Source organism: Cynocephalus volans, chromosome 16, assembly GCF_027409185.1.
Source record: "Cynocephalus volans isolate mCynVol1 chromosome 16, mCynVol1.pri, whole genome shotgun sequence".
In the NCBI taxonomy this organism is placed as follows: Eukaryota; Metazoa; Chordata; class Mammalia; order Dermoptera; family Cynocephalidae; genus Cynocephalus; species Cynocephalus volans.
Genome location: NC_084475.1, coordinates 43,956,303 through 43,983,157, shown reverse-complemented (window position 1 = coordinate 43,983,157; position 26,855 = coordinate 43,956,303). Strand labels below are relative to the sequence as shown.

The following is a 26,855-nucleotide window of genomic DNA, read 5'->3' as shown; positions in this document are numbered from 1 at the left end:
AATATGCACTGCGTTACTTATGTTCATGCTTGCCTTCCATTGAAGGGCTCCTTTGGAATTTCCCCATCCTAGACAATAAGAGTCACACCAAAGGGCAACGGTGTGCTACCCAGAGTAGGCACTAAATATAGAAGGAGAGAGGAAAGCAGGGGAAAAGGAGGGGTGAGATTTGGGCTGATGATCTTGAATATTGATTACTTTTTAAAGTTTATTTATACTAACAGCATTGTCAGCACATAGGAACTTCTCTTTGTTGTAGAATTGTTTGGAAAGAAAATAAGGATATTAACAACTACTTTATTATTATTATTATTATTAGCATCTTCATTATTAAATCATAATTATTCTTTATGCCCCTTACCGCACCAATCCTCCTCCCTTTCTCCCATCTCTAGTATCCTTAGGTTTATTCTCTCCTTCTGAAAGTTCAACGTATTATTATGGTCTTTTTTTTCCCCCTTCTGTTTCTCTTTCTTTCTATCTTTCTTTCCTTCTTTCTTAGCACCCAGTTATGAGTGAGGACATGCGGTATTTCTCTTTCTGTGTCTGGCTTATTTAACAACTTCCTTCTAAAGAACAAATTCAACTGAATAGAAAATCACTGCACTATAGAAACACAGGAAATACACATTTTTCTTTCTTTTTCTTTTTTTAATGCAAGCATGGGTTTATTCTGTTGCTTTCTGTTTATGCACATAGGGAACAATACTTTCCCCAATCCTTATTCTTAGAGAATAATCCTGTACCTGATGAATCAATAAAGTAACACAATGGATATTTTATGCTTTTGCATATTTTTTGTTTTTTAAGATATATAAAACTTAAGAAGTGAGGAGAAAGGTTTAGAGAGACAGATTATGACTATATAAACAAAGTTTCCTCTTCCTTTTCACTCACAGAGAAACCTAAATCATCTGGGGCTATAAAATTGAAACTCTAAGATTATATTACAAAAAAAAATCCATCCAGGAAGATTCCACATAATTGATAACAACACTTTCTTTTTTAAAGAAAGTGCATTTTATAGTAGCTTTAGAATCTGGTCCCACAAATTTAGTGCCTGTACAACAAACTTTTAATTCCTCTTCCGGATAACCAAGGATAATAGATTTATTCTTAACTATGTAATGTTTGTTGCAAGTACAGTTGAAATTCATCAGTTAAGAGTTCATTGGTCTCTAAACTGCAGTTGAGGGAACTAAAAATGTACCTTTAAAATATCCATTACATCCTGTATGATCCCAGGTATGTGACATTCTGGAAAAGGCAAAACTATAGGAACAGAAAACACATTCGCCATAGACAGAGGCTGGGGAAGGGGAGGAGAAGGCGACTGAATACAAAAGGGGCACTGGGAACTTTTTGGGGTGATGGAACTGTTGTAGATCTTCATCATGGTGGTGGTTACATGACTGAACGCTTTTGTCAAAATTCTTATAACTTTAAACCTATGTAACAGTGATGTATCAAAATTAAACCTCAATAAATCAATGTTTAAGAATATTTATTGAGAAAACAATTTGTTGAATAGTTTTAGAACAAAAACAAGATTGTAAAATAAAAGATTACCCAATCTGGAACACAAATTTTTCAAACAGATTAGAAACGATGTTTGCATACAAACAGTCCAACCAACTGAACTTCAGCACAAGGAGAAAAGGTTAGGCCACTTCCAAGATATGACGATAATGCTTCTGCAGACAATGGGGGTGGTTAACCTACTCTCCTTGGGCATTTAATTGGAAGTAAGGAAACTTCATTTAAAAATACACTGCAATCAAATCTAGCTTTTCCTCACTTTCACAGATTGGGAGTGTTTTAGTCTAGGCCAGAGGTTGGCAAACTTTTCTATAAAGGGCTAGATGGTAAATGTTGCAACCAACCACCAAGGCAGCCATAGCAGATAATCAATGAACAAATGCGTCTGTGTCCTAATAAAACTTTATTCATGGAGATTGAAATTTGAATTTCACATCATTTTCTTGTATCACAAAATATTATTCTTTTGATTGTTTGAAACCATTTAAAAATGTAAAAACCACTATTAGTTCAAGGTCTGTACAAAAACCAGTGGTAGGCTGAGTGTTGTCTGTGGCCCACAATTTATCAACCTCTGGTCTGGGCTATTAGCAGATAATTATAAGGGCCTCTCCCAAGTGTGGGTCTCTCATATATTACAAACTCCCTCTGTACCTTCCAAGAGCCCCTATTATAAAGTTACAGAACCTTACCCTCCATACATAACTATTAGGATTGCCTGGGCTAAATTATCAGAGAAGATAGAAGAGAAGCTTCTGGAAATATATGGACCCTGAAAAAGATTTTGCCTTCCCTAAAAGGAGACGGAAGAGAGACAGTGGATCCACACCCTTCCAGCTAAAGTTTTAAGTCTCCAGACCAAAAGTGCCTAAAAAACTTGGCTTGAGCACCTCGTTTTGGCACTCCCAGTGTGGAAGGGGTTAAAGCCACTTGTTTGTGCAGTGATTTGCTGACATTAGTATTTTTTCAAGCAGTGTTTGGACTGACCATAACTTATGAACATGTATTTTTAGATATACAGGATGGTTTGATTTTTTTTCCCCCTCTGTCTTAGTAAGGACAGGAATGAGATGCATTTATCTGAAACAGATTTGTGTGATGGAAACGTTTCCAGCTGCAGAAGTGCTGTAACATCTACACCCAAATTAGCTCATGAGTCAACATATCTCTTTTGGTTATTACATTTATTGCATCAATTATCTACAAATGAAATACAGCTGCGTTGTCAGTAGCCCCACATTCAAGCATATGCTTAATGAGCTTGCAAGGTAGGAAAGATCAGGCATGCCTGCTGACAACAAATAAAGAGGAAACCCAATCTTCGTGCCCTGGCCGGACATCGCCCAGCTGAAATTCTTTTCTTTATGGGCAGTAGTCATCCTATGTTAAGAGAATCTAATCAGATATTTATCCCAAACACAAGCAGCAGTACATTCGATTTGTTTGCTAAATAGAAATTGGGTAAATGTGGCATCCAAATCACGGTCGCCACTTTGCCCGTCCAGCCCAAGGTCACTTGGTTCACCCCGATGGGGAGGATGGGGCAAGCCAGGAGACAAGAGCTACGTTTCCAGCCGTGCAAGGCCCAGTCTGAGGTTTTGACAGTCTCTCTAATCTTTTTCATATTTCTTTCTAGAGAATGGGGTGGTGGAACCATATGCTCCCAGATTCCCCGGAAGTTATTTTGGGATTTATTTTTTTTTCCGAAGAGAGATGGAACTGGAGGTCTGGAAGGCTCTCAGTAGAGTCAGATTTGGGAATTGTCTCCATATTTCTACCAGGTAAAAGAATCTCCAAGGATCTCCCCCATTGCCAGTATATATTTTACAGGCACTGGCTGGACAGCTGGTTTTAATTGCACTCTCGGATCAGACAAGCCCTCTAGGAGTGGCCTGGGAGCGCAGGGCTGGCCCAGAGCAAAAGGGAAAGTCACCTACCCAGGGCTGTCTTCTCTGTTTGCTTTGTAAATGATTTCTGAGCCACGTGTGGGAGAAGGGCCTGCCCTGGCTCTCGCTGACGTCATGCATGGGGAACTCAGTTCTCACCATAGGAACGCCACAGAGGGGGACATTTGTTTAATCTGCTGGTCAGCCGGGGTCTGTCCCCTTGCAGATGGATTTGGGCTCATAAACTATGGAAGACTAGTTTTAAGCCCTCATAGTAGACCTCACTCAGCAGATTCCAGGTGACATGAAAGGCAGACAAGGGGCAGCAGGGCCTGGCCCCCGAAACTCTTCCAGATGGTTGGACTCAGAACTCAGGGTTGGAGATGGATATCCAGGACAGCTGCATCACAAAGACATAGCCTGGGAAGGTCTCCCTAACAGCAGCCACGTGTGACACACCCACCCCCAAGAGTAATTCATTGGAAAACAAAATCCTTTCATCTCTAGGTATACATGGGATTGTCATTAAGGAGCCAGGTCACTTCCTCTACTAGGACTTAAACTCTTAAGCAAACATTGAGAAACTTCTTAGCCAAGTCTGTTAAGACCAGGGAACAGGACTTAGGATACCTATTTCCAGATTTGGAGAAATCTCACCTTGACCACTGGCTATGTCTGTGCCTGAGGACAAGCCCATTTCATGATCATTTCATGATCCTGAGGACCAGCACACAAATGTCAATTACTTATTCCAGACATTCTATAAACATGGGGTCTTAGGCACAGCTGGTGTTGCCAGTGTCCCTTATGTCACCCAGATCCCAGCAAATGTTGGTCTTGACCTTGCATGTCTTCACGTGACATACATCCTTGTGGGGTTATCCTTGCCTTCCTCCCACTCTTGACGCTTTCCTGTTGCCAAACTCTGGACTTGACTGTTTCTTCTCCGTGGCCACACACGGCTTCACACCCACAGTTAGGTGCTGTGTTGCAAAGACTCAGATAAACCAGTGCTGTACGTGTCTGAAAATAGACAAATAGGACATGTAGACCAAGAGAACACCTCAAACCCCAAAAATGAACCCAATCATAGTTTCTGTCTCCAACCAAAGGTGGAGGGGGTCATTGTAAGGGACACCAGGACCTTCCTGTTAACTTTCTGCAGGTCCTCCTGTGTCATTTTTTTAGAGATGTCAAGGACAAAACATAATCAAGGATGAAACTTGGGAGTCAGGACAGGGGGAGGCACATTAATACTAAAAACCTCTGAGCAAGGTCATCTCACTACACCCAGGCCTTGCTCTTATAATCCTTCCAGGACCAAGAGGAGGGGCATAGGTGACCAGTGGCAGTATCAGCAGCAGTGACTGCTTCTGTCACCTTTTCTCTGTCCTACTATTTAAGGAGCTTCTGAACCCCTCAGGCTTTGGGATGCCTTAAGTAATCTCTCCTCCCCTGTCCCTACTCCCCACTCCTCCTCCTTTTTCTTCCCATCCCCCACCCCGCAAGGAAGATGAGGACCATAGTTTAGGATGCAAATGGCAGATCTGGTGGTTGCTGGCCACTAGCATTATATCTGCCACCTCTCCCTAAGCTTTCCGCCACATTCTTCTTGGTGAGATTTTATTTTGGTTTTGCAGAAGAAAGAAAAAGCTGCATGCCAGCAGGCTACATCAACTCCAGGGGCCATGGTTTAAAGTGAAGTATGTAATTTGGTTTTCAATGACACCCATATTATAGGGATGGTTAATGACAGCAACACACCCACACGGTTTACATTCTTGTTCACAAAGAGTTTCACACGTGAGACTCCAGTGTTTTCCTTCCTATTATCATCATCTCATAGCATGTAATCCCACTCAACTTTAAAAAACTTTTTTAAAAAGTTATTTTGCCTTCATTTGATCTGTCGTCATGGGGTTGTTTCCTTCTCCCTCCCACACCTAAGCTGCCTCTCTGTCTGTCTCTGTCTCTGTCTCTGTCTCTGTCTCCGTCTCTGTCTCTGTCTCTGTCTCTCTCTCTCTCTCTCTCCCTCCCACTTCAATGTGGACCTGCCCTTCAAAAGCCAAACACAACAAGATCAAAAAGTCATCAGTAGAGCAGATGTCAAGTGGTCCCCCTGGACTCCTACTTAACCCCTTCCAGAGGTCTGGCTGGACCCTGACAAGGAATTGATTTGGTGAGGAAAGCAGCAGGCTTGGTAAACATGGCCCCACCCTTCCTTATAAATCTCCAAATCTAAGGAGAGTGCAAGGATTCTACACAACAGCCAGCCATCTGCTTCCAGGAAAATGTCCACGCAACTGCTTTTCAAAAGGCAACTTTGACCATGAAAATGTTGTGCTAATTGGTGTTGTTTATGACCCAATGTAATAAAATTCGATGTTGCAAACTGGAAGCATTTTCCTTGTTTTGTTTCCCTAGACCCTCCTCTCTTCCTACTCTAGAACTGTTATCTAAAACCAGGTATATGAAACGTCTGAGCAGCAATTAAGTAATCAGGGTCTTTTATCTATCTGACAGAGATATATGGGGAACTTTAAGACATAATGATTATAAATAGGCAGGAAATTAGCATGAAGGAATTTTTCCATAACTTACCTCTGAACACAGCATGGACCACTAACTTTCCATATTAGACTGGGGCCATATTGGGATGGACTACAACTCTTTAATACAGTGAAAAAAATCACAAGTAATTTTGAAAGACTTCAAAGCCATCTTCTCAAATTGCAACTCTTTCCAAAACTGTAGGAATATTACCCACGTTGTATATGCACAATAAGGTGAAAACATGGAAATTTTCTGAGGGAAGTACTCTCAAGCAGGTTGGAACAAGCTTACAAAATGTTTACAGTAACCAAAAGGATCAAGTTATTTTCCTGTAATCAGATAACTTTTGACTTCAGTTGAGTGGTCACTTGGTGAAGGAGAAACTGTGTTTGCAAATCAAATATAGAATGTGACGTAGCATTGGGCAAATTTCCAACTCCTTGAACCAAAGTTCTATGGTCACTAAATAGTCCTCAAAGATACAAGCAGCTTCCTTGTCTTAAAAAAGAAAATACTAGAGAAAGTTACCTTCCAGGTGGCTTCAGATTCATGCTCTTTTTAATCAAAAGCATTTGATGGTCATTAATTACGTGTTTGTCAGAAACTCAAGGCTGTTTCAGACATTGTTCTTTGAACTGGAGTATCACATTCAAGTGCACTGCCCGTCTACAGTGGGTTTATTGCATTTATACTTCACCTTTTCCCCTGAGTCAAGCGATTCAGGTTGCACATGAGCTGACAAGCATCAGCAATGAAGAGTCAATAACAGATGATAGACAGTGGGGTTTGTAACTTTCAAAAATCTGGGCAGCCATATTTCAGGGGCAGACCCTAGTGACGGGTCTGCTTTCATTTACTTGTACATGAATGCTTTGGTCCCAGAACTCGATTATGGAGTTTGACATCTCCCAAGGTGCTCCAGAAAGCTATATCCAAGCAAAAATGTGCCAAATGACAATTTAATCACAACCAGGAGACATGGCATTGTGCAGTTGGCCACCCGTTCCCAAAACTCAGTCTGCCCCCGCCATCATTTGCAAGAGGCAGAAAGCAAGCCCCTGGGGGCAGCCTCACAGGAAGGGGGGCCACAGAGATCCAGGTTCCAAATGCAAGAGAAAGATGAGAACCAGCTACACAGTGTGAGGACCGCAAGGGACCTAGAGTCCTAGGTTCTGTCCTAACTCTCCCAATTCAAGTTGCGACTCAGTCTGAGCTTTCCCCCAGCCTGATCTGTGGAACCCAGGAGGCACACTGAGCAGCTGACCAGGGAGGGTGACAGCTCCCGCATCCTCCTCTCTCTCTGCACCTTCGCTCATGCTCATTCCTCCTTCTGAAATAACCTCCTTTTCTCCCCACAGATTCCCGCAGAAGTCCAACCCATATTTTAAGGTCCCAGCTCAAGTCCTCTCCCAACAGCTTTCCTAGCAACATCCAGATGTCATTTGGGGCCTCTTTCTCCTCAGAGATGTAGTTTAACGTGGCCAGCTTCCAGTTCCTTACTGAGGCTGGAGTCAAACTCTCCCCCTGATGTCCACAGTTCCTGTACCTTACAGCCTCCTGTTCCTCTCTGCTGCCTGTTCCCTGTATGCAAACTATCTCCATTCTGCCACACTAGAGCTAGAACACACAATTAAGTCTAGGAAGAAGTATTGATATTAAGCATTTTGTAATCTTTATAGGCATTACTGAAGATTTAGCGCTTTATAGGGAGAAAGCACATGGGGAAGTACGCAAGATTGCATCATCTCCTGGCTCCACGTCCAGCACGTGCTCTCTCTCTCTTCCTCTCTTCTCTCCCTCCTTTCCACCACCCCTTTCCTCCATCTCCATCACAACCAACACATTTCTTACTCTATCCTAAGTAGGGCAATTAATTCAGGACACTTGGGATCTCAGATTCCATCCAACTTGATGTGCGAGAATTTTTTTTGAAAAAGTCACAGCACTCACCCTGAGTAAAATTCCTCTGAAAACAATTTTCACCAATTATGTTGCCTTCAGAATTCACATCCCTCCCAAACTCCCAAGTTGTATGCTTGTACACTCTTGTTAATTCTTACATAACAACATCAATAGTCTATTTGGTAACTGAGCTTTATATCTAATTCTTCTATTACTTGGGGAGTTCTAGAAAGCACAAACCACATATACCCATTTTTGTATCATATATCCCTTTCAACTGCATAGCACAGTGTTTGCCCATACAGGACTCTCAAATATTTCTGGAATTGCTTCAGAGCGAGTTGAAATGATGATGCATGATTCTTCCAAGTATCACTGAATTAGTTGAGTTTCCTTGAAGTGGCATTCACAGGGGAAAGCTCCAACACCACCACAATCCCTACCACCACCCTTGTAATCAGAATCCAAGCAGAGAGACTAGACGAAGATGCACTTTGAAGACAGTCATCAAATCAGCTATTAAACACAGTAATAGAGTTTTTCAAATAATTTGTTTTTCAGAATAAGTCCAAGCATGATTATTTTTATGGTTTAATATTCTTTGGCAAATTTTAAAATTTGTCTTTTATTTCTTTAAATATAATACACAATTATTTTTATGCCTAAAAATGTCAGTGTCTGAGTATTTGTGGATCCATTTCTATTATATGTCATTTCTGTTTGTTCTCACTCATGATAACTTTTTTCCTTAAATGTTTAGTGAGTCATGAGAGTAAATTTCTTATTTACCTTAATGAATAAAAGTGGTTTCCTCCAGTAGGGATTTGCATTGGCTTCTGCCAGGACCCTGTGGGAGGTATATACTAGTCTGGGACCACTTTAAATTAAATTCTTAGGTCTTTTCAGACCATTTCTCAAACAATTCAAGTAGTGTGTATTCAGGATGAAAATATTACTGAGCGGGCTTGTAGTTACAACTTTTCAGGAAATATTATTTATCTTCCTCCACTAAGCAGCTGGCCATTTTCCTTCCAGTGTTGATTGTGGGAATGGAAGTGGGTTGACAAAAAGGTTTATTTTTAGTTCATCCTTCCATTGAAGGCTAAAAAATCCCAAGGAAGGAAACTAAAAAGGAAACCACACTTAGATACTGAAGAACACCCAATTCTAAGAGAAGATCTTCAAAGCAATTGGAGAGAAAAGACAAATTATATTCAAAAACTATAATGGAAGCCAAAAAAAAAAAAAATGGAATACAAGTATATCTTCAAAGTGCTGAAAGATAACAATTGCTAACCTCAAATTCTACACCCAGAAAAACATCCTTCAAGAATGAAGGTGAAATAAGGACATTTTCAGACTTACATTAAGAGAATTTGCCACCAGAAGAAAGAAATTCTGAAAAATTTCAGGCAGAAGGAAAATGACTCCAGATGGCAGGTTAGAGATACAGGAAGAATGAAGAGCAAAAAAATAAAATAAAAAGACTAATATATGGGTAAAATTAAATAGGCATGGACCACATTAAATAAAAATGATAAAGTCTTGTGAGGTTAAGAATAAACAAAAATAAAACACACAATAATATTAGCTTATAATTCAAGAGTAGGGTAAATAGAGTTAATGTTTTCTAAGGGCCCTGTTTTGTTTGAAAGGAACTAAAGATATTGATTTAATTTTAGACTTTGATATGTTAGATATGCATGTACTATTTTCCCAAGTAGTCACTGAGAGAGTAGAAACAGAGTCTAGGCAAATAAAAAGATGAAATGAAAAAAGTAACAAAAAAGTCAAAAAGAAGAAAATAAGAAATAGAAAAAGATCAGACTAGTCACACAAAATAAGATGGATATAAATTCAAATATATCAGTAATTGCAGTAAGTGTAAATAGGCTATATGCTCCAATTAAAACACAAAGATTTGCAGATTAGCTTTTAAAGAAAAAAATAACATAAATCAATTTTATTTCTCATCCATTACATTAGCAAAACAGAAAAAACTAAAATTCATCTATAATGACACTTTTCAGAGAAAAATTCCACTCTAAATATATTATTTATCCTTTTAGTTTTTTTCTAAAGACATATGTTTTTACATAAAAATAGTATATATACATGTTTTGCTACTTTCTTCTCTTAAAAATATCATGAATATATTTTCATATTAAAACTCTCTCAAAGATTGCTGTTAGCATTAAGTGAGATAATATATGTAAAGTAAATACAGAAAGCTTTTACATTTATTATTATGTCATGTGCCTTGAATTTCATTGCTTGATCATAACATAATTTATTTAATCAGTCTCCTATTATTAGACATTTTAGCTGTTTCCAACGCCTCATTAATATAATAGCTTCCAGGTACATTTTTAGATCGAAGTATTGCTACATAATTTTGATTATATCCTTGGGTTACATTTCCTATTATGTACATTTGATGCCTATTGAAAAAACACTCTCCAAAATATTTGCAAAAATTAACAATTCTACAAGAAATGTGTCTATTTTCCCTTGTCCAAAGGGAGAGATTATTATTTTCTTTACATTGTTCACAAGTTAAAGAAGCAAATACAGAGAATTTTCTAGGTCGCCAGATTCATCTTATCCTTCTAGCATGTCCAAGCTTTTGTTTTAGGGTCAAAAACAATAGATACAATGGACGGAAAGAAGCAAAATCACTTTCACCTTCAAGAAAACTTTTAAAAGATAATCCCTAATTCTACTTCACTATTTCTTTTGATATCACCTCAAATTAGATGCTTTTGAATCAAAAAAATCAAGATGAATTTTTTGTCTTTATTTGTGTATTAGAGTCCTATCAAAGCAAAGCTCAGAAGCAGCACTAGAAAACTGGTAGATTACACCTTAGAATTAATAGACAAAATTCCAACTAACCTAAGCCCTTTGTTCTGATGCTCATGACCCTCCTTTCTTTTCCTTCAAACAACTCTACCCTGTGAGATGGTCTGTCTGCGATGTGGCTATGAGGTAGAGAAAGGATTCAAGTCCTTGCTCTGTCATTTTCTAGTTGGGAGAGCTGGAGCAACAGCCCCTTAGTCTCAGATTCTTCCAAACAACATAATCCTTATGAGCACACTCTAGAGCCCCAGATGTGGGTTCATAACCCTTGGACAAGTTTAATTATTCCACAGCTTCTCAATCTAAAAAATGAGTTTATTAGGAGGTTTATCTGAAATCAACTTCTCAACCCAGAACCTGGCTGATAGTAAGTGCCCAATAAATGTTGTACAGTTGGTTATCATTATTTGTGGATTCCATATTTTCTAATTCACCTACTTCATAAAATCTATTTGTCACCTCAGAATCAATACTCATGTTGCTTTCAGTCATTTGTAGACACACCCGGAGAAGCAAAATATTTGACTCACCCAATATGCACGTTCCCAATGGAGCTCAAATAAGGAGACACTGTTTCAGCTCTTATAGTGCAGGAGCACTGTTTGGTGTTCCTAAACACAAAAGGCTATGATGTCTATTACAGAGAAATACATGTAATGTATTAGACAAGCTTCATTCAGGCATGAAGTATAGAGATACTGACTATGAGTTCAATGTTAATGAATCAACAATATATTTGAAATAAGGTGTCTTTAAACAAAACTCTAAGACACATAAAACAAGGTTATATATCAATCAGTTGATGAAAACATTGTAGCCAGAGACTCACAGGGACCTAACCTCATATTTCCTGAAGAAGCTAATTCAATATTTGTTAATTTAGTGTTCATGGCAACTTTATAGAACATAACTACTGAGAATAATCAGAATTAACTGTGTATTTTTTTCAACTGTAAAATGAAGATTAATAATGCTTGTTCACACAGCTGTCATGATGAGATTTATTTGTCAGAATGTTTCATAAATGTAATGTTGCCCATCTGGTTTATTGCATTGGTTTCCTAACAGGTTTTTCTTGACTATTCTTCTTCCAGGGTAATGAAGCTTATGTATAAGTTTCATCAATTCAAAAGAATCCCAATGGCAGCATAGGTGGTATGGAAAGGTATGTGCTTTGGAGGCAGACCCATCTTGGATCCAATCCATGTCTTACCTAGCAGCAGTAATGACTTGGAGCAAGTTATTCTTTAAATTTCAATCTTTGACTTTCCTATTCACCATCTGTGGAAGAACCAAAATGCAGATTTTCATTAAAAAACAAACAACAACAACAAAAAAAAAACTTTATGGGGAAGACCATCACTGTTGAGGTTGAACCTTGGCTACAACAGAAAGTGTGAAGGACAAGATTCAGAACGAAAAAGAAATTCCTCCTGATTAGCAAAGACGGAGCTTTGCTGGCAAACAACTCCAAGATGGACACACTCTGTCTGACCACAAAATTCAAAAGGAGACCACTCTTTATCTTACATTGAGGCTCTGTATTGGTGCCAACAAAAGGAAGACATCTTACACCACTCCTGAGAAGAATAAACATAAGAGAAAGAAAGTTATCTGGCTGTCCTGAAATATCGTGTGGCAAATAAGAATGGAAAAATTAATCACCTTCCTTAAAAGTGTCCTTCAGGTGAATGTGGTGCTAGCATTTTTATGGCCAGCCATTTTCACTGACATTATTGTGGCAAACATTGTGTGGCATATACTGCTTCAACAAACCAGAAGACAAAGTAATTGTGCATGGGTAAATAAAAGACGGGAAGGAAGGAAGGAAGGAAGGAAGGAAGGAAGGAAGGAAGGAAGGAAGGAAGGAAGGAAGGAAGGAAGGAAGGAAGGAAGGAAGGAAGGAAGGAAGGAAGGAAGAGAGAGAGAGATAAAAGAAAGAGAGGAAGGGGAAGAAGAAAAGAAAAGGAGAAAGAGAAAGAGGAGAGAGGGAGAAAGAAAACTAATCTTTACGTTTATCAATACAGTTACTTTCCTCTGGTCCAAATGACAGAATCCACACTGGGTCTTTGAAGCTGACCACGGCATGGCTCCAGCTCACCTGTCACACTGCTCCCTCATGTAAATCCCTGACACCCCCATACAATCTGCTCACTGGGCCCCAGGCACCTGTTCTTCCCTCATCTTTCAAGGTCTCCTTAGAGTCCCTCTTCCTTCGTGAAGCCTTTTCAACTCCACTGTTGTCAGCAGACACAGAAAGACCAAGGCAAAGACCAAGAGGGGATCTCCAGATCTATGAAAGGAGCAAGACAGCACAAAAAGGAAAAAAAAAAAAAAGAAGAAAGAAAGAAAGAAAGAAAGAAACTGCCCAAGCTGAGTCATCCAGCAAACCTACTCATTTCTTGCTCCCCAACTTGGCTGTTCATTTTTTTTTATCAGTTTTCTCCATGGACTTCTCCCTGAATTTTGGATCTTGCATTTGCTTACTCTGATTGTGAATGTCCTTATTTACTTTCTGGATACTCAACCTCTGCCCCTATTCTTCGAATCTCTGCTTTCTGCTCCACCCACTAGGCTAAAATCTGACTCTCCCGGTCCAATATTAATGGTTTACATAGAATCAGAAATGTGGCCCACACATGGCTCATATGTGCCACCAAATATTATAGAAAAATCCTCAAGTTCAAGTCCTATCTTATCAACTAGATAAAAATTCTTTGATGGTAGCTCTTTTATGTGCTCCACAGTTTTTAGACAGTGCAATGATAATGATAATGATGTTAATAATAGGATATAAAACATTTATTGAGTTTTTGCTATGTCCCAGACACCATGCCAAGAGTTTTATAAGCATTAGCCTTTTAATTCCCACAGCAAACCTTTGCAATACTATTATATCCCTGTTTATATATGAAGTAAGAAAACAAGGCCCAAGAGAAGACAACAGTAGTAAGATATCTAGTTAGTAAACCTTTGTAATGGAATAAAAAAGAAATATCTATTTTTTCTAGGTTCTCAAAAACAATCTATGCAACACTGTAACTTTTTTAACTCCTTTGTCTGAACAAGTTTATAAAAGTATCAGAGTGCCAGAAGTATGTGTGTTAATCTCACTGAAAATTTTCAAATTTTCTGAAACAGGAAATTTTATAGAAACTACTCAATCCTCAAAATATAAGAAAATAATGTCTCCAGCCATATAGGGCTCCTTATAAATCTTGTATGCGTTTTTTAAGGCTCCATTGTATAGTAAGAGCTTTTTCTTACCATTGAATAAGAAAGCCAGTTTATAAGAAAGTACATGCTCTTTTTCTAGCTAAGAATAGTCTTGCTGTTGACCCAAAAAATGTTAGTTTATGGACCTGTACTTCACCTTGCATAAATATTGCACAAGCTGAAGTCATAACAATGTGATGCTAGAGAGAAACATTGTAGAAGTATGCAACACTTCATCTCATTGATTTTTTGGCAAAGATAGCCAAGATATCTGTTTGATAAGAAGGCAATAGTTTTTAGCAGTGAAAATGTAATCTTGTCTGTGAAGCTGGATAACTCCCTTCCCAGACAAAACTGGACTGCCTGCCTGCCTACCTACAAACTCACATATCCTTGGCAAATCATGGCCTTCTTACATTTGAGAAATACTATTCTTTTGGGCCCAGCATGAAGCTTAGGAAAATTGGGAGGTGGAAGACACCCCTTCAGCTAAACAATCCAATGACATCCACAGTAGTGACTATCATAGCCCTACACTGACACTGTCTTTGCACTCAATATGGATTATAAAGCGTTCTTTATTACTGCTGCCTGAAGGACTATTGTTCACATATGATTTCACTTAAGATGAAGATTTCTTCCAGGTACTTCTAGAGATAATGCCAGTAAATCCTGGAAAATCTCACTATCAAGTTATTATAAAAGTTAGAAAGACCAACAAAAAAAGTTCCAGAATCAGAGATGAACAGCAAATTCCAGAGAACACAGGGTCCTGGCCGCCTCAATGTCCCAGTGCACTCTTTCCAGAATACAAGATTATGTGCTTGAAATTCGGGTGACTGCTGGAGACACTGAGTTATGTTCGGAGGAAGGAACTCAGACCTAGAAAATAACTGTAATACTCAAAGGGTGGGGGGTGGGGGCAAAATTACTAAAACCTGGAGAAAGTCATATCAAGAAAAACTCAGCTTGATTTTATCGTCTAAGTCCTCACCAAGTCAGCTTACCAGTAGATAAATTCAATATCCAGTTTCAGATATAGCATCAGTAGTGACCCAGAAGCTCAGTACTTAATAATAAGTAACCTGTATTCTGGTCTCTCCTTCCTGAACAAAACTGTGTTCATAATAAGTGTACCAAATCTGCACCAGCAAAGCAAACCAAATTTCAGTCATCTTCCCACCAGTGGAACCACCAGTGGGATCACCTAATAGTCAGTAAGATTTGGTCATAAATTTACCCAAAGGGATCCAATGATGACATCACCACTTGTTTATTGCTATAGCCTACATTTCCTTACTACGAAAGAATGACATATCTGCTTCTTCAGGGTGGCAATGAGCCAGTTAGTAATGGCAGAGGTATGTAACAAGTATTTCTTATCTGCACATGAGTACAATGAGTACCTCAAAGAAAAAGAAAATTTTGGCATCAGTGAGATAAATTCCCACCAGATCCAGAGAGAAAGTTTGGATGTATGTTGCTTCAAATTCAGAATTATCACTTATTTCAAAGAACTTCTCCAATTGATGTGTTCTGACTAGGGCGATCAACTCTTTTTAGTTTTCCTGGGGCAGTCTTGGTTTTAGCACTGAAAGTCTCAAATATTGGGCCTCCAGTTTGGGTGATCAACTTGATCCACTTTTCCTGGGATGTGTCCCATTTAAAATTGAAAGTCCCACCTCCCAGAAACCACTTCAGTCTGAGGAAAACCAGTAGGATTGGTCACCCTATGTGCCACACAGAGAAAATAAAAATAAGTTACAGACCTTCATGTTGTCTATCTTGAAAATCTGTACTTTCCTGATAGACTTATGTGCATGAACAAGAATAGTACTAGGCAGACTTAGAACACTCAAACACACTAATGGTCATCCTCACAATAAGCTTGCAAAAAAAATATGAGCAAGACATATATTTTCCTCATTTTGCAGATGAGAAAACTGAGGGGATGAGAGGTTAAGTAACTTTCTCAAAGTTAATTTTTTAATTAGAACATAAGCTAGACTTCAGTAACAAAAGGACCAAATAATACAGTGGCTAACATATAACAAAACTATCTCTTAATTAACAGTACCGAAGTAGGCAGTGGGCTAGGATAGCGAGAAGCTCTATTCTGTGTGATCGCTCAGGGACCCACGTTCCTTCTGTGTTGTTGATCTACCACTCTCTACATTGCAGTCCTCATCACCATGGTGGAAGCTGACTCCCAGTGCCACGTCAGGATTCCAACCCATAAGTACAAGTAAAGTGGCAAAGATAAATAATGGCAAGTGTCTTTAAGGAGGTGATGCTGATATTTTACATATCACCTCCACTCACAATTCATTGGAGAGAACTTATCACTTGCATGAACCACACCTTGATTCAAAGGATCTGGGAAATTCTCAACCTGGAGAGCAAAGTGTCCCTCTGTTCTGTTTTCAGAAGAAGGGGAAACGATTACTTGGGGACAATTAGTTGTCTCCAGTGATTAAATAGCTGGCATTTGGCATTGCTGAGATCAAAATCTGAGTCTGTCTGATTCTACAGACCACACTTCTTCCCTCATGCCTGGCTACCCCTAGAACTATTTCATTTTGTTTTGTTTTGCCAGGAATGTCAGCCAATGAAAATACTTCTCAGAGCTTATCATAAGGAAAATAGGTCATTCTGAGCACACAGAGACCACCTTTCCTTCCAACTTATCCTAAAAAAGGCTTAAACAAACTATACCTTTCTACTTAAAATTCGGCAGAGCTGTGCCTCTTGAGTGTGAAGTAAAACCCAAGGCCTGTCAATTTAAAAGTGTGATGTTTATATAAAGACATGAGAAGCAGAGATCACATAGGGTCTGCCAGAGAAATAGCCAATATCGTGGATAGTTTCTCTAGACAAGTCACCCACGAATGAGGGGTGGGCAAGCCAGGGGTGTCCCCATTGAAGAAAGCCTCCAGCACCAAACGCATTCTACTCCATGAATGTACACAATTATGATGTGATAACAAATAAATAAATAAGTAAATTTATTTTTTAAAAGGGAACACCTTAGGATTTTAGCTCCTGCTGATGATGTTACTTGGAAAGAATACTCCTAATTAGGAAGTTTTTGTTACTTTATAGTGTTTTCAATTGTTTTCGAAGGCAACATGAACCTGAAGATGGTATTTCACTTTGAGTTTATCCAACCTTCTGTTGCTTATGGACAAACTTAATTTACACAGGACAAAGCTGTTTGTTGTCACTGTTGTGCTCATCCCGTTTGGTTTTCTTGTTATTCACAGCAGCTTCCAGCTCCTTCCACTCGCTGCAGGGTCATTACTGAGCCCCTTAGGACTCCAGCTTCTCTAACACAGCTTGTAGCGTGCTGTGAAGAAGTGAGGACTCAGTAAGGAGGGTCCTGCAAAAGAGTCACTCCTTAAAAGGCACAGTGTAAATCCGAGGTAAGCAACTTTGCTGCTGGAAAATATATCAGGAAAGAATGTTTATTGGATGTACTTTTTCCCAATTAAAATTAACATAGCTTTATAAAGTCCCATGGAACAAATGTATATCCTTATGGTGTTGTGTTCACGCACGCACACACACACACAGGAACACACATTGAGCAGGTGAGGAGCACATCGCAGAATGGTGAATGTGGAAAATCACAGTGGAAATCAGGGTGACCCCAGGGAGCAGACCTGCTCACCATCCTAGCCCACCTGTCTAACTCTGCACTGTTATTTGAGAGATACTACTTTTTCATTTTGTTTTTGATAGCAAGAAAAATTAGAACTCTCTGAACTATTTATTTGTTATCACTAATAGTCTAAGTGGCATTCATTCTAAGAAATGTAATTTCCTTTACTGGGACTGATGCCTGTCCAGATGTGTTTATGGTTCTATAGACACCACCCACACACAGTCACTTCCTCCTCATTCAAAGCCACACAGGTTTTTCACAGTCCCTTTCAGGACCAATGAGATGTGTCTTTTAACTGGTCTGTCTATAATATAATTAGACTAAATTTCTCTGCCCATATCATACTTTAAGCTGTAGGCTTTTGAAATTATGGGGGGGGGGGAGAAAGAAAAGCTCTCACATCCCCTAAACAAATCTCGAGGACACCTGTGCCTATATTTTGGGGCTGGGGCAATTTGCTTTACTCCAGGAGGTGCATTTAAGGATAGAAAAATGCCAGCTACAGCTTTTCATAGAGATACTGCTTTTTAATCACTTAAATGCTAATATCTGGGCATGTGTGAAACACAGGAATAAAAAAGCAGCTTTCTAATCTCTCTTCCTAAAATTAGATTGTGGGCAAACTTCTTATGACCCTCTGACCAGGCACTGACTGTTATTTACTACTTTAAAGAAAAAAGAAAGCTGACCAGCCATCTAAGAAAAAAAATATTCTAACTTAAATCAGACAACTCAACACAAGACCAGCTGAACAGTTCAATAAAGAGTTCAATAAAGTTCCCTTTCTGTGGGTAGGTGCCCGTGTGAGGAAGGGCCCCTGGATTTAAGCCCAGGAAAGAGCAGAGCTGTTCACAGCCACTCACATGCACCCCACACACCCTGAACTCACAGCACTATTAAATCCCAGCTTCCCTCCTGTCACCTCCCCAGATCAAGCCTACTGAAAGGTTTCCCTTCTCCCCGCCCTCCTGAGTGACAACTTCTCAACTAAGCCTTCCTCCCTAGGAGCCAGCTAAAGGCAACCATGTACACCTGAGATCACATTAACTCAAGGATATTTCCCAAGCCAAACGGCTTGGTACAAAATCATTGTTTATTCTAAAAGAGGCACTTTTAAAAAAAAAAAAAAAAAAGACATTTATTCACTGTCATGATCAGATTATTACATTTAGCAATCAACAGCATGGGTGCAAAAAATAAAATTCTACATTAAAACCCTTTTTTTTTTTTTTTTCTTTTTTTTTTTTTTTTTTTTATTTTTAAATTTTATTTTGTCGATATACATTGTAGCTGATTATTGCTTCCCATCACCAAAACCTCCCTCCCTTCTCCCTCCCCCCCTCCCCCCCGACAATGTCCTTTCTGTTTGCTTGTTGTATCAACTTCAAATAATTGTGGTTGTTATATCTTCTTCCCCCCCCCCCCCGGTTTGTGTGTGTGTGTGTATGTGTGTGTGTGAATTTATATAATAACTTTTAGCTCCCTCCAATAAGTGAGAACATGTGGTATTTCTCTTTCTGTGCCTGACTTGTTTCACTTAATATAATTCTCTCAAGGTCCATCCATGTTGTTGCAAATGGCAGTATTTCATTCGTTTTTATAGCTGAGTAGTATTCCATTGTGTAGATGTACCACATTTTCCGTATCCACTCATCTGATGATGGGCATTTGGGCTGGTTCCAACTCTTGGCTATTGTAAAGAGTGCTGCGATGAACATTGGGGAACAGGTATACCTTCGACTTGATGATTTCCATTCCTCTGGGTATATTCCCAACAGTGGGATGGCTGGGTCGTATGGTAGATCTATTTGCAATTGTTTAAGGAACCTCCATACCATTTTCCATAGAGGCTGCACCATTTTGCAGTCCCACCAACAATGTATGAGAGTTCCTTTTTCTCCGCAGCCTCGCCAGCATTTATCGTTCACAGTCTTTTGGATTTTAGCCATCCTAACTGGGGTTAGATGGTATCTCAATGTGGTTTTGATTTGCATTTCCCGGATGCTGAGTGATGTTGAGCATTTTTTCATATGTCTGTTGGCCATTTGGATATCTTCCTTAGAGAAATGCCTACTTAGCTCTTTTGCCCATTTTTTAATTGGGTTGCTTGTTTTCTTCTTGTAAAGTTGTTTGAGTTCCTTATATATTCTGGATATTAATCCTTTGTCAGATGTATATTTTGCAAATATTTTCTCCCACTCTGTTGGTTGTCTTTTAACTCTTTTAATTGTTTCTTTTGCTGTGCAGAAGCTTTTTAGTTTGATAGAATCCCATTTGTTTATTTTTCCTTTGGTTGCCCGTGCTTTTGGTGTCGTATTCATGAAGTCTGTGCCCAGTCCTATTTCCTGAAGTGTTTCTCCTACGTTTTCTTTAAGAAGTTTTATTGTCTCAGGGTGTATATTTAAATCCTTAATCCATTTTGAGTTGATTTTAGTATACGGTGAGAGGTATGGATCTAGTTTCATTCTCCTGCATATCGATATCCAGTTATCCCAGCACCACTTGCTGAAGAGGCAGTCCCTTCGCCACTGAATAGGCTTGGTGCCTTTGTCAAAGATCAGATGGCAGTAAGTGTGTGGGTTGATTTCTGGATTCTCTATTCTATTCCATTGGTCAGTGTGTCTGTTTTTATGCCAGTACCATACTGTTTTGGTTATTATAGCTTTGTAGTATAGCTTAAAGTCAGGTAGTGTTATGCCTCCAGCTTTATTTTTTTTGCTGAGCATTGCTTTGGCTATTCGTGGTCTTTTATTGTTCCATATAAATGTCTGGATAGTTTTTTCCATTTCTGAGAAAAATGTCTTTGGAATTTTGATGGGGATTGCATTGAATTTGTATATCACTTTGGGTAGTATGGACATTTTCACTATGTTGATTCTTCCAATCCAAGAGCATGGAATATCTTTCCATCTTCTTGTATCCTCTCTAATTTCTCTCAGCAGTGGTTTGTAGTTCTCATTATAGAGATTTTTCACCTCCTTGGTTAACTCAATTCCTAAGTATTTTATTTTTTTGGTGGCTATTGTAAATGGGCAGGCTTTCTTGATTTCTCCTTCTGCATGTTCACTATTGGAGAAAAGAAATGCTACTGATTTTTGTGTGTTGATTTTGTATCCTGCTACTGTGCTGAAATCATTTATCAATTCCAACAGTTTTTTTGTAGAGGTTTTAGGCTGTCCGATATATAGGATCATGTCATCTGCAAACAGGGACAGTTTGACTTCATCTTTTCCAATCTGGATGCCCTTTATTTCCTTCTCTTCTCTGATTGCTCTGGCTAGTACTTCCAACACTATGTTGAATAGAAGTGGTGAGAGTGGGCATCCTTGTCTAGTGCCTGTTCTTAAAGGAAAAGCTTTCAGCTTTTCCCCATTCAGGATGATATTGGCAGTGGGTTTGTCATATATGGCTTTAATTATGTTGAGATACTTTCCCTCTATACCTAACTTATAGAGGGTCTTTGTCATGAATGAGTGCTGAACTTTATCAAATGCTTTTTCAGCATCTATAGAGATGATCATATGGTCCTTGTGTTTGAGTTTATTAATATGGTGTATCACATTTATTGATTTGCGTATGTTGAACCAACCTTGCATCCCTGGGATGAATCCCACTTGATCGTGATGAATAATTTTTCGTATGTGTTGCTGTATTCTGTTTGCTAGTATTTTAGTGAGGATGTTTGCATCTATATTCATCAAGGATATCGGCCTGTAGTTTTCTTTTTTGGTTATATCTTTACCTGGTTTTGGTATCAGGATGATGTTTGCTTCATAGAATGAGTTTGGGAGATTTGCGTCCGTTTCAATCTTTTGGAATAGTTTGTAAAGAATCGGTGTCAATTCCTCTTTGAATGTTTGGTAAAATTCTGCTGTGAATCCATCTGGTCCTGGGCTTTTCTTTGTTGGGAGCCTTCTGATAACAGCTTCAATCTCCTTTATTGTTATTGGTCTGTTCAAATTTTCTACGTCTTCATGGTTCAGTTTTGGGAGCTTGTGTGTGTCCAGAAATTTATCCATTTCCTCCAGATTTTCAAATTTGTTGGCGTATAGTTGTTTATAGTAGTCTCGAATGATTCCTTGTATTTCAGATGAATCAGTTGTAATATCGCCTTTTTCATTTCTAATTTTTGTTATTTGAGTCTTCTCTCTTCTTTTTTTTGTTAGCCATGCTAATGGTTTGTCAATTTTATTTATCTTTTCAAAAAACCAACTTTTTGATTCGTTGATCTTTTGAATTGTTTTTTGGTTTTCAATTTCATTCAGTTCTGCTCTGATCTTAATGATTTCTTTCCGTCTGCTAACTTTAGGATTGGATTGTTCTTGTTTTTCTAGTTCTTTAAGGTGAAGTGTTAGGTTGTTCACTTGCCATCTTTCCATTCTTCTGAAGTGAGCATTTAATGCAATAAATTTTCCCCTCAATACTGCTTTTGCAGTATCCCACAGGTTTTGGTATGATGTATCATTGTTTTCATTAGTTTCAATAAACTTTTTGATTTCCTGCTTGATTTCTTCTTGGACCCATATGTCATTAAGTAGAATGCTGTTTAATTTCCATGTGTTTGTATAGTTTCCAGAGTTTTGTTTGTTATTAATTTCTAGTTTTAATCCATTGTGGTCTGAGAAGATACATGGGATAATTCCAATTTTTTTGAATTTATTGAGACTTGATTTGTGACCTAATATGTGATCTATCCTGGAGAATGATCCATGTGCTGATGAGAAGAATGAATATTCTGAGGTTGTTGGGTGGAATGTTCTGTAGATATCTGCCAATTCCAATTGGTCTAGAGTCTTGTTTAGATCTTGTGTTTCTCTACTGATTCTTTGCCTAGATGATCTGTCTAATATTGACAGTGGAGTGTTCAGGTCCCCTGCTATTATGGTATTAGTGTCTATTTCCTTCTTTAGGTCTAATAGAGTTTGTTTTATAAATCTGGCTGCTCCAACATTGGGTGCGTACATATTTATGATTGTTATGTCTTCTTGATGGATCAGTCCTTTTATCATTAAGTAGTGTCCCTCATTGTCTCTTTTTATGGTTTTTAGTTTAAAGTCTATTTTGTCAGATATAAGAATAGCCACTCCAGCTCGTTTTTCTTTTCTGTTTGCATGGTAAATCTTTTTCCATCCTTTCACTCTTAGTCTGTGTGAATCTTTATGGGTGAGGTGGGTCTCTTGTAGGCAGCATATAGTTGGGTCCTGCTTTTTGATCCAGTCAGCCAGTCTGTGTCTTTTAATTGGGGAATTTAAGCCTTTAACATTAAGAGTTGTTATTGAAAGGTGTTGATTTATTCCTAGCATTTTATTGGTTGCTTGGTTGTCTTAGGTGTCTTTTGTTCCTTGCTTTCTGATTTACTGTTTGGTTTCTTTGTTTGTTGGTTCCTTAGGTTGTAGATAGTGTTTTTGTTAGCTTGTTTTCTCTTCATGAATGCCATTTTTATTGTACTAGCGGGTTTAGATTTTTCTTAGGTTTTTATGGCAGTGGTAGTTATTTTTCAGGAACCAAACCCAGTACTCCCTTGAGGATTTCTTGTAAGGGTGGTCTTGTGGTAGTGAACTCCCGCAGTTTTTGTTTGTCTGAGAAATATACTATTTGCCCCTCATTTCGGAAGGATAGCCTTGCAGGGTAGAGTATTCTTGGCTGGCAATCTTTGTCTTTTAGTATTTTGAAAATATCATCCCATTCCTTTCTAGCTTTTAGGGTTTGTGATGAAAAGTCTGATGTTAACCTGATTGGGGCTCCCTTATAGGTGATTTGATGCTTCTCTCTTGCAGCTTTTAAGATTCTCTCTTTGTCTCTGAGTTTTGCCAATTTGACTATGACATGTCTTGGAGAAGGCCTTTTTGGGTTGAATACATTTGGAGATCGTTGAGCTTCCTGGATCTGAAGATCTGTGATTTTTCCTATACCTGGGAAGTTTTCTGCCACTATTTTGTTGAATATGTTTTCAATGGAATCTCCATTTTCCTCCCCTTCTGGAATACCCATGACTCGGATATTTGAGCGCTTGAGGTTGTCTGATATCTCTCTCAGATTTTCTTCCATGTCCTTGATTCTTTTTTCTTTCTTTTTGTCTGCTTGTGTTATTTCAAACAGCCCATCTTCAAGTTCAGAGGTTCTCTCTTCAACTTCGACAAGCCTGCTGGTTAAACTCTCCGTTGTGTTTTTTATTTCGCTGAATAACTTCTTCAGTTCAGCAAGTTCTGCTACATTTTTTTTCAGGACATTGATTTCCTTGTATATTTCCTCTTTCAGATCCTGTATACTTTTCCTCATTTCATCATGATGTCTAGCTGAGTTTTCTTGTATCTCATTCAGTTTCCTTAGAATTATCACTCGAAATTCCTTGTCAGTTATTTCAAGGGCTTCTTGTTCTATAGGATCTAGAGTATGAGATTTATTAACTTTTGGTGGTGTACTTTCTTGATTTTTTGTATTTCTGGTGTCTTTTTTTTGGTGTTTATTCATTGTGGCAGGGGGTTTCACAGTCCACCGGTTTGAGACTAATGACTAACTAGGATGTTGCTGTGGTTGCCAATTTGGTATGGCTCCCGCCGTAACTGCTCAGTTGGCCTCTAGTGTCTTGTGTGTGTGGTTGCCTCGGGTCTTGGGCTTCTCCGGGGATCCACCTTTCTGGTCAGCTTGTACTCTGCTGGGCTGGTGGATCACGCACCACAGGGTGTGTGATCTCTGTTGAGCTTTCACTTTCTGTACAGGACTTCTCCCCGTTCCGTGTGCTCTGGCCCAGGCTGTTAGATCGTGCAGTGGCGACCCCACCGGGTGTGTGGTTTCTGTCGAGTCTCCGCCTCCCTGGCCGCTCGTCTCCCCCCTCTGTGCACACTGTGCTGGGCTGGGGTGTGTCTTCTGCACCCCTCGTCTATCAGCTGGGCCTTCAAGACCCTGCTCAGCACCGCCTCGCCCAGGAAGTCTACCAGGTTTCTGCTAGGCACAGACGACCGGTCTCTCTGGGTGCCTTTGTAGCACTGTGTAGTTCTTTCTCGGGTCTTGTTCACCTTTGTATCCCCCCAGTATAAACCGAGTCTAGTGCCTGCCTGCAGCCTGCTCTCCGGCAGGTTCTAGCGGACCTGGGAACTCTCCTACCACACTATTCCCAACCAGAAATTCATTAGGCTTTTTTCCAAACTGGTGGTCGCAGAGATGGTATCTGCCTCCCAGTAACAGGAAGTTTACCGGGCTGGAGTCCAGGGTGTGGTGGAGTGACAGTCGGCCCGCCCGTATTTCCTAGCCCTCCCAACACTGGTCGGGACGCCCCACACCCCCAGCCCCGCCAGAGAACCGCGGAGGGAGTGGGAGAGGAGGCCGGCCCGCAGGGTCCGGAAAGCCCCGCGCCAGGCCAAGCAAATGGGCTCAGTGATGGCCGATCAGGGCGGAGCTGCCCGCACCTGGGAAAATGGAGGCAGCACTGGGGCAGTGAGTGGCCTGGTGGTGCAGGCGGGAGCCGGGTGGGCAACCACCCCCCGAACAGAGCTGTGCCAGGGATCACTCACAGTGCTGTGCCAGGTCGGGCGCTCGCTCTGTCTCTGGTTTGTTGCCTTCCGTGTTCTCGGCGCTGCCGCCTCGGGCTGTTCAGTCGCGGCGCCGCTCGGGCGCTCCCAGGAATCTTCTTTAATGCCGGCCTGAAACCTCGAATCCTGAATAGGGCAGCTGGCCGCCTTCAGTGCGGCCCCAGCCTCCGGGATCCTGGCTGCATCCACAGCAGCCCTGACGCCGTGTTCCCTGTTTCAAGACTCGCTTTTGCAGCTAAGAATCAGTTCTTTTCCTGCTCCACACTTCAAAGCTGTTGCCGGTAAATGAGGCAGCCTCTCCTGCCGGGGGCAAAGTGGCGTTGAGCCCCCACGACCGGCCAGCAGCAGCAGTCCTCCCTTAAGAGATGGCCAGAGGAAGGTCCACAAGTTACCCGGCTGCCTGAGGCCCAGTGGCCGCCTTTTCCACCTCAGCTACTCCGCGCCAGCCGCCGCAGCCGCCGCCATCTTGAAACTCCTACATTAAAACCCTTTGTTGGAATGCTTTACACTTTCCACAGAACAGAAACTAAAATAACCTGTTGAACAATTAGTCATAAATACAGTCCTCGAGTTTTTATGCCCATACACATGAGTATTGTCTAAAACAGGTCTTCTTTGTAGCAGCTGGGCCCTGCCACCACCGTGCTTGGCTGAGTTCACAAATCTGTTGTAATCTGTAGCTTCCCTGTCATTTCTCTGGCTCTCCTCTCCTGCTAAGCTTGGTCTCCTGGAAGTTCATTAAAACCTCCTACCACTGCCATAGCTACTGCTGCTGCTGCTGGAACCACCACAGCCAGATTGGTTTCATGGTTTGGCAAAGTATTGGCCTCCAACACCATAAGGGCCAGAACTTCTACCTCCGAAATTTTCTCCCTTCATGGGTTCAAAATTTGAAGACTGATTGTTGTAATTGCCAAAATCATTGCAGCTTCCACCACCTCCAAAATTGCTCCCATCATTACCAAATCCATTATAGCCATCCCCACTGCCACCACATCCACCACCACCACGGCTGCTACCAAAGCCACCATGACCACTACCAAAGTTGTCATTCCCACCAAAACCACTTCCACGACCACCACCAAAGTTTCCAGAACCACTTCGACCTCTTCGGCTGGATGAAGCACCAGCCATCTTTTGCTTCAACAGGGCTTTCCTTCGTTCACAGTTGTGGCCATTCACAGTGCGGTATTTCTGAATGACAATCTTATCCACAGAGTCATGGTCATCAAAGATTACAAAAGCAAAGCCTCTCTTCTTGCCACTGCCTCGGTCAGTCACTTCATTTTTCCCATACTATTAAAGTCATCTCTCAGGGGATGTTCTTCACTGTCCTGTTTAATGGCACCAACAGAGATCTTCTTCACAGTTAAGTGGGCACCTGGTCTTGGACAATCCTCTCTTGAGACAGCCCTCTTTGGTTCCACAATTCTTCGATCCACCTTGTGGTCTTGCATCCCTGGCTGCATCCACCTCCTCCACAGTGGCACAGGTGACAAACCCAAAGCCCCTGGAGCACTTGGTGTTTGGATGTCTCATTACCACACAGTCCATGAGTGTTCCCGTTGCTCAGAAGGGCTCCTGAGACTGTCATCAGTTGTTTCAAAGCTCAGCCCTCCGATGAAGAGCTTCTGCAGCTGTGTGCGCTCTTTAGGAGACTGTGACTTAGACATGACAGCAGTGGGAAGAAACTTCAACAAAGCTTCC

General features: G+C 40.3%; 1 long non-coding RNA gene and 2 pseudogenes across 1 annotated transcript in view; 1 reads left to right on the top strand and 2 right to left on the bottom strand.

Moving 5' to 3' along the window:
- Nucleotides 1-2,405: 2,405 nt before the first annotated feature.
- The window catches only part of LOC134364978 (uncharacterized), a 111,477-nt gene continuing 87,027 nt past the window's right edge, over nucleotides 2,406-26,855 (bottom strand). Inside the window, exons 2-4 of the long non-coding RNA XR_010021916.1 lie at nucleotides 11,953-12,020; nucleotides 11,270-11,350; nucleotides 2,406-4,448 (exon numbers count right to left, since the gene is read on the bottom strand). This is a non-coding gene — a long non-coding RNA (uncharacterized LOC134364978). The remainder of the gene's footprint in view (nucleotides 4,449-11,269; nucleotides 11,351-11,952; nucleotides 12,021-26,855) is intronic.
- Nucleotides 12,086-12,544, top strand: LOC134365049 (ubiquitin-ribosomal protein eS31 fusion protein-like; annotated as a pseudogene).
- LOC134365140 (heterogeneous nuclear ribonucleoprotein A1-like) lies at nucleotides 25,887-26,821 on the bottom strand (annotated as a pseudogene).